Source organism: Mus caroli, chromosome 3 (assembly GCF_900094665.2).
Source record: "Mus caroli chromosome 3, CAROLI_EIJ_v1.1, whole genome shotgun sequence".
Taxonomy (NCBI): Eukaryota; Metazoa; Chordata; class Mammalia; order Rodentia; family Muridae; genus Mus; species Mus caroli.
In genome coordinates, this window is record NC_034572.1 from 88999119 (window position 1) to 89007102 (window position 7984).

General features: G+C 45.8%; 1 long non-coding RNA gene across 1 annotated transcript; it reads left to right on the forward strand.

Moving 5' to 3' along the window:
* The first annotated feature begins 258 nt into the window (after positions 1-258).
* On the forward strand, positions 259-7792 carry LOC115030626. Its single transcript, XR_003836224.1, has 3 exons — positions 259-379; positions 5721-5822; positions 7650-7792. It is a non-coding gene; the product is annotated as an uncharacterized LOC115030626 (long non-coding RNA).
* Positions 7793-7984: the final 192 nt, after the last annotated feature.

Sequence of the window (7984 nt, forward strand, 5' to 3'; positions counted from 1 at the left end):
GTTTATCTTTTCATAATGGGTCTCTGAGCTGCAGGTGTACAGAGGGAACACCCCCACACACATCCCCTGTACTCCCACAACCCCACCCCACCCCCGTAAGCCAGGCTGGAATGTTCTCTTCTGTGTCTGTCATGCTTGAGTACTCCTGAATCCTCTGCCGTGGGCGGAGAAAGGAGAGGTTGCCCACAAGCTGGCGCAAACCTCCCTCTGCCCTCAGCGCAGTCTCACACTCGCGCTTGAGAGCGCGAGGATCTGCGCTGACTCTATGGGTAAATCAGTTAATCCCTGGCTTGGGGGGAAGGATGAGTCATAAGGTCACCTGGTGTCCCATGATCCTGTGTTGTTTGTTGAGACCCAGAAGCTCCCAGTGGTTCTCAAGGTAAGAGCTAGTACTTTCTGAAGAGAGCTATGTCCACACCCTCAAGGTCGCCAGAGCCATTGCCACGGCTTGCCGGCCTCATAGATAGCCTGGTTTGCTGAGCACCGCTGGATCTGCTGAGTCACAGGCCCAGGTGGCAAATGTGACTGGACTTCATCTGGAAGCAGTCAGAGAGCTTTCCTGTCCGACTCGGAGGACACTGCCCCTACCCCTCAAGTTCCAAGTGATACCCTGGAAGCACTGGGCCTGGGGACTTCTGCAGCTACGCCCCACACTCCACACCCCACATCTGCCTTCCCTGCTCAGCCAGAGCTCACTGTGCAAGGCTTACAGGCACACGCAGAACAGGCACACGCAGAACAGGCACACGCTTGGTCTTGGTTGCAAAGACACTTGAGAGAAACTAACCTTTTGCTTCTCACCAAATACTATTGTTTAAAAAGTGCTAGCGGGGCAGTGGTCTTTAATCCCAGCACTTGGGAGGCAGAGGCAGGCGGATTTCTAAGTTCGAGACCAGCCTGGTCTACAGAGGGAGTTCCAGGACAGCCAGGGCTATACAGAGAAACCCTGTCTCGAAAAAAAAACAAACAAACAAACAAAAAAAAAAAGAAGTGCCGAATGGACTGACAGCCCTCTAAGCAGTAATCCCAAACAGTATGACTGGACGGGGCCTAGTGTGAAGAGCTATCTATGAGACTGAGGGACGTTAGTGCCCAGCGAGGTAGAGGCTCCAGGCCCAAGAATCTGAAGCTGGGTTCTGCCAAGAGTGACTTGACTTTAGGTAACTCTCCCTTTCTCAGCAGCCGCTTCCTGGTTTGTGAATTGGAGCTAATGGGAGCACCCACTTTATAGAGTTGTTTGGGGATTAAGGAGGACTACATAAAGAGCTTAGAGAAGTTAGTGTCAGCCTTTATGGGAGTGGGTGTGGTTCATCCTTCTACGCCAAAGGGTTTAGAACAGTGCTGAGGAGGCATTAAGCGTTTAACAACCAGTAACTGTTATTACTGCCTATATTTTGCCTGCTGGACATTCCAGGTCGTTGCACGAGGCTATAATTCCCATGAGGCTCAGTATGCCACTTTTACCTTTGATGGGTATTGGCAAATAGGCCCCATGGACCCATTCACAAGCCCTGAAGAGTGTGCCCTTTCTTCATAGTCTCGCCAATGCTGAGGCTTATTGTTTTGAAGGTTTATTTTCTTTTTAATGATGCGTAGCTGTGTCTTCCGTTTGTGGGTATGTGTAGGTGCCCACAGAGGCCAGAGGCATCTGATCCCCTGGAGCTAGGATTACAGGTAGTTGTAAGCTGCCTGGGAACCAAACTTGGGTCCTCTGGAAGAGACTTATGTAATCATAACTGCAGAGCCATCTCTCCAGCCTTACTGGGTTTTAATCCTTACCATGTTTGCTCATCTTCTAGGCAGCATCATTATTATATTCTCACACTATTTCAATTTTTAAATTATGCTTAAGACATATGTGTCTTAAGCTCAATATAAAGCTTAGACACATATGACTATCAACCTTCATCACCAAAAGAAAAGGCAAATAAATACATAAGTGTAAAATCTATAAACACTATGAAAAGCAAAATATCTCTAAAATCCAAGCTTTCAAAAGCCAGGCATGGTGGCCCGGGATGGGATACCAGCACCAGAGAGATGGAGATAGAGGGGCTGCCTCAGGTTCCAGGCCATCCAGAGCTACCTGGGAGAGGGGTGGGCCGGGGAATAGCTCAGAGAGTGCTGGCTTGGAGGCACGAGGTCCTGGGTTCACCCCTCAACACCCACAAACCACGGCAAAGCAGCAGGATTAGAGGTGCAAGGTCATCTCCACTATGCACTGAGTTTGAGGCCAGCCTGGGCTACGTGAAAAGCCACCTTAACACACACGCGAGCACACACACACACACACACACGTGAGCGCGCGCACACACACACACACACGCGAGCACACACACACACACACACACACACACGTGAGCGCGCGCGCACACACACACACGAGCACACACACACACACACACAGGAAAAAAGGTGACTATTGTTAGTTATACTTATATGGTAAAAGAAGGTTTATCTCTACAAATTATTTTCTGTTTGCCTATAAATACATAATTGTATATGATATTTAGTCTATCTCATTTAAATTCATACATACATATATAATATACACACATATGTATATGTATGTATATATATTTTTTTTAAATTGAAATGAGGTCATAGTTTTCTCCTCTACCCAACTAACTGCATTTCTTTTTCTTTTCCGTTTCTTTTTTTTTTTTTACACAGAGCACTTCACAAATTCCTGTGCCATCTTTGCATAGGACCATGCTAATCTCTGTATCATTCCATTTTTAGTATCCTGGCTGAGGAAGCAGCTGTATTTCGTGGCTGTCCCTCCATGTCATCCACACACAGACTGCTTCTTGGTGGCTTGATACTGCACATTTACCAAGACGCAGTCATATCAGGGCAGTATCTCTGCTCCGCATCGGCTGCTCAGGTTTTTTCATTGTTGTGGGGTGCTACAGGGATCACCCTGTTCACGCTGCCCTGTTTCAATAGAGATCTCAGGAAATTTGCTAAATGTGTGCATCCTAGAATCACCCCACCATTTTATACTTTTGATAATAAAATAGAAATGCCGGTTCCCACCCACTTCTAACCTTGAATGTTATCAGCTTTAAAGTTTTACTGTTTATTGAAGGGTGGCTGTGTGGTGTCAGGCACCTATGTGTTGATTAGAGGAAACCTTCTGGGAGGGTTTTCTCTGCTTCCACACCGTGGGTCCAGGGTGCCAGACTTGATAATAAGTCCCTTTACCCCTGTCTCCTCAGCTTTTTGTTGTTGTTGTTTGTTGTTATATCACTGAGACAGAGTCTATGTAGCTCAGGCTGGCCTCAAACCCTGAATCTTCCTGCTTCAGGCCCCTAGGTGCTAGGGTCACAGGGGTGCACCATCTACCCAGACAGATACTTTGTAATTTTGACATTCATGCTCACTAGTGCTTTAACACGTATTTCTCTAATCACTAATGAGATCCAGTTTATGTTTCGTGTTTGTCAGCTGCTCAACTTTGACTTTCTGGTCCTAGATTTATTCCCCCTTCTCCCTTCCTCCTCACATTCTTCTTTCCTTCCAACAGAAATGCATTCTTCTCTTGCATCCTTGGGCCAAAAGGGAACTCCCATCAAGATGTCTGCAGGCCCCACTCCCTCTGATGTTTCTGAGGGAGAGCCCCTCCTTGCTGATGCTTAGCCTTGGCAGCACTTGCTGATCTCTGGCTTTCTTTGGCTCAGTGTTAAATCGCTCCAGCTTCTGTCTCAGTAGCCACACTGCTGCCTTCCCTGTCTGTTGTCTTTCCAGCAGGTGGACTGCTGAGTGTGCTCAGCACAGTTGTTTTAAGTTTTTTGAAACCTGGATTAGTTTATTTGAGGATGTGGCCACTGGTAGGTTTCCCATGCTCTGATGGTCCACACCCCTGGGTTATCTAGAAGAAGAAAAAGGAAAAGAAAGATGAGGAAGAAGAAAAAATGGTGACATCAAGTTGAAGGGTAGACATTCTGTATGGTATAGGGGAGAAATGTGGGTGTGGATATAATCGTATTGCATTGTATTCGTGTATAACATTCTCTCCTTTTTTATCATTTCTTTTTTGTTTTCCTTATTTATTTATTTATTTATTTATTATTTTATGTTAGTACACTGTAGCTGTCTTCTGACACACCAGAAGAGGGTGTCAGATCTCATTACAGATGGTTGTGAGCCACCATGTGGTTGCTGGGAATTGAACTCAGGACCTTCGCAAGGGCAGTCAGTGCTCTTACCCGCTAAGTCATCTCACCAGCCCCCATGTATAACATTCTCAACGGATAAAAAATAAGTTAAAAAGCCCTAACAAGTTTGGTTTCTGGGCAGCTTTTGGTCAGTTGGGCAGGCAGTCTGGGACTCCCACGTCTCACACTTTCATCCACAGAGAAAGCTTTCAGTGTTGCTGCAGCATCTGATGGACCCTGGGGAGAGCTTAGTGGCAATGAGCAGCTCCGCACTGTGTAGCAAGACAGATGGGACACACAGGCCAGGTGACCGGTCTTCCTTCTGATCTCAACATCGAACTAAGTCTTCCCGGTACACTGGGAGAGTGATCCCCTGCCCTCTTCCCAGGTAGCACCTAAGTACTGAGGTGAGAAAGGGTGCCCTGGCATCCTTAGAGGGCAGGGATTTGCTCCTGCCTGTCCTGAGGCTTAACAAGGAAACAGTGAATCAGGGTTAGAATGACTCCAGGTCTTCCCAGCCCCAAAGACAAGCGCTTTCATTTTCCTTTGGATATTCTGGGGTTTGAAACCTGTTCAAGATGGGAGCTTTATTAGGGAGTTTGATAGCTTAATTTAAGCCATTAACTGAGACACATTTCTTCACTCCCAGGCTCTTGACTGCGAAGGTGTTAGCCAAGTCTGTGAAGCCAGAGACTGTTGCATAAAAGCTGTTTTATGGCTTTTGTCTCAACTCTTCTGGAGCCAGGCTTGGCACAGTAGGAGAGTCAGAGGGAGGGTGCTCTGGGAAGCTTGGGCCCTGCCTCCCTGTAGTCTGAAGCACCCCTTCCTCTCCCAGGCTGCACAGCTGCATGTTCCATCTCTCCCACACTGGAGGTACAGCAGAGGACCTGACTTCTGAGTCGGCCACACCCCTCTTCACTTAACAGAAGAATCAGGGTCTCACAGTGGTGAAAACCTATTAGTTTAGAAATGATCGTGATATTAGAATATTGTTTATTTACTTACTGTAACAGTTGAAGCAAGGTGTTTATTAGATGTGAAGAAATATACACATGCAACAGACGCAAAGAGAAAGATCCTCTGCAAAGCAGAGAGAGGCAGGACTCATAAAGCCGAAAGTCCCATACGTAATTTTAAAAGAATGTTTTGTTGTTGTTGTTATTGTTGTTGTTGTTGTATTTTTTAAAAAGATTTATTTATTTTATTTATATGAGTACACTATAGCTGTCTTCAGACACACCAAAAGAGTGCATGGGATCCCATTACAGATGGTTGTGAGCCACCATGTGGTTGCCGGGAATTGAACTCAGGACCTCCGGAAGAGCAATTGGTGCTCTTAACCGCTGAGCCATCTCTCCAGCCCCCTGTTGTTGTATTTTTGAGACAGGTTATCACTATGTACCTAAGGCTGGCCTTGAACTCATGGCAATCATGCCTTTTGAGCCCTGGAATTACAGGTATAAGACTCATGACCAATTAAAAATTCTTATTCCTCTTTCTCTTCCTCCTCCTCTCCCTCCTCTTCCTCTTCTTCCTCATCCTCCTCCTTCTTTGAGGCAGGATCTCATGTAGCCGAGGCTGGCCTCAAACTCACTAAGAAGCAGAGGATGAGCTTGAATTCTTGCTCCTTCCGTCTTGAAGTCCTGAGCACTGGGATTGCAGGTAAGCATCCACTACACCAGGTTTTTTGTATTGCTGGGAGTTGACCCTCTACCGACTAAGCTGCACTCCCAGGCAAGGATTCTTATATTAACGATCCGTAATCTAAAATATTTACACAAGGAATAATGCTTAGTGTTATTTATTTATTTATTTATTTATTTATTTATTTATTTATTTAGCTAGGCACAGGAGTACATGTCTTTAACACAAGCACACAAGAGGCTGAGCTGGGTGAACCTCCATAAGTTAGAGCCTACCCTGGGCTACACAGCAAGGTCCAGGGTTATGTAGTGAGATCCTGTCTCAAATAAATGGATAAATAAATAAAGCTCTAAGGTGGAAGTTGGGTGCAATGATATATACCTGTAATCCATTTGGGAGAGGTAGAGGCAGGAAGATTTGTAGTTCAAGGCTAGCCTAAACCATCTATGGGGTTTGAGGACAGCCTGGGCTTCACAATACCCTGTCTCAAAAAGAAATAAATTCAGGACAAGAAAGATGACTCAGCGGTTAAGAGCAGTGGCTTCTGCATCATGAGGGCTGGAATTCAGATCTCAGCATCCACACAGGTTCAGGGGCGGCTCACAACCTGTAACTCCAGCTCCAGGGGATCTGACGTCCTCTGGGCTACTCTGTACCCTGCACACACAGGTGCAAAAATAAATGATAAACCTTAATCATAAAATAAATAGCTAGGTGTGGTGGTGCAAGCCTTTAATCCTAGCCCTTGGGAGGCAGAAGCAGGCGAATCTCTGTGAGTTTGAGGACAGCCTAGTCCACAGAGTGAGTTCCAGGACAGCCAGGGCTACACAGAGAAACCCTGTCTCAGAAAAGAAAAGAAGAAAAGAAAAAAGAAAAAAGGGAGGAAGGGGGAAGGAAGGAAAGAAAGAAAAGGAAGGGATGGGGAAGGTTTGGTGTTTGAGAACATGCTCGGTAATCTTATTTTTACCACATTACAGGTTTGCCAGAAGGAAAAGATGTGGATGACCTGGCTTTTCCCTCCTAGTGTTGTTTTGATCTCTAAGACTGAGAGGGGATGAGTCCATGAGAATTCTTACTGTTAACCTTTATCTGTCTGTTCATCACTGTGTGTGGACATAGTTTGTATGTGGGCACACTGTGGACTACAGGGTCACTGGCCCAGTCTCCTGCCTTTGAGTGGGTTTCTGGGATTGAACTCAGATCTTGAGTGGAAAACATTTACTTGAGATATTTAGCCAGTTTTCTTACTCTTCCCCCTCCTCTTCTTCTTCTTCTTCCTTATCTTCCTTCTCCTTTTTGTGGGGAGGGTATTGGTGAAGCTAGAGCCTTGCATATAGCACTAAACTATATCCCTGATTCTCTTTTTCACTTTTACTTCAAGACATGGTTTCACCCAAGTTGCCCAGGATAGTCTTGAATTAAACCTGTAGCCCAGGCTAGTCTTGAATTTGTAATCGTTTGCCTCAGCCTGTGCCACCAGACCCAACTCTTTATGGGTTTTAGATGAGGTCTTCTATAGCTCAGACTGTCCTCAAACTCCCTGCATACCTGAGAGTGACTTTGAGCTAACCCTCTTGCCTCTCTCTCAAGTGCTTGGTTTTCAATCATTCACCACCACCAGATAGTTGTTTAACCATCTTATAAAAAGTTCTGAAATTCAAAAGTCTACTGCTTGGTAAGATTATATGGATAGCTGATTGCCTAAGCTACTGAATAGAAGGAAAAAGCCAGGGGAATATGCCCAGTATCAAAGGTGAAATTACATGGTACTAAGCCCATTTCATGTGCTTTCTCTTTGATGTCTGGCACTGCCTAAGATGTTTATGGTATCTATCACCTTTGTAGGAGCACCCCAGACTCCAGCACAGCCGTGGTTATTTCTCTGATATTCCTGCAGTGGCTTACTCCCACTGAGATAAGATCTGCAGCGCTGGGGATGGATGCAGCCACTGGTATAGAACACTTGGTGAGCACACAGGAGGCCCTGAGGTTCATCCCAGCAACGAATGAACCTGTCANGGTGGTACATAACTGTAATTCCAGAACACAGGAAATGGAGGCAGGAGGGTCAGAAATCTAAGGTCATCTTCAGCTAAATAGGAAGTCAGAGGTCAGCCTGGCCAGAGATTCCATCAACGGGAAGGAAGGAAGGAAGGAAGGAAGGAAGGAAGGAAGGAAGG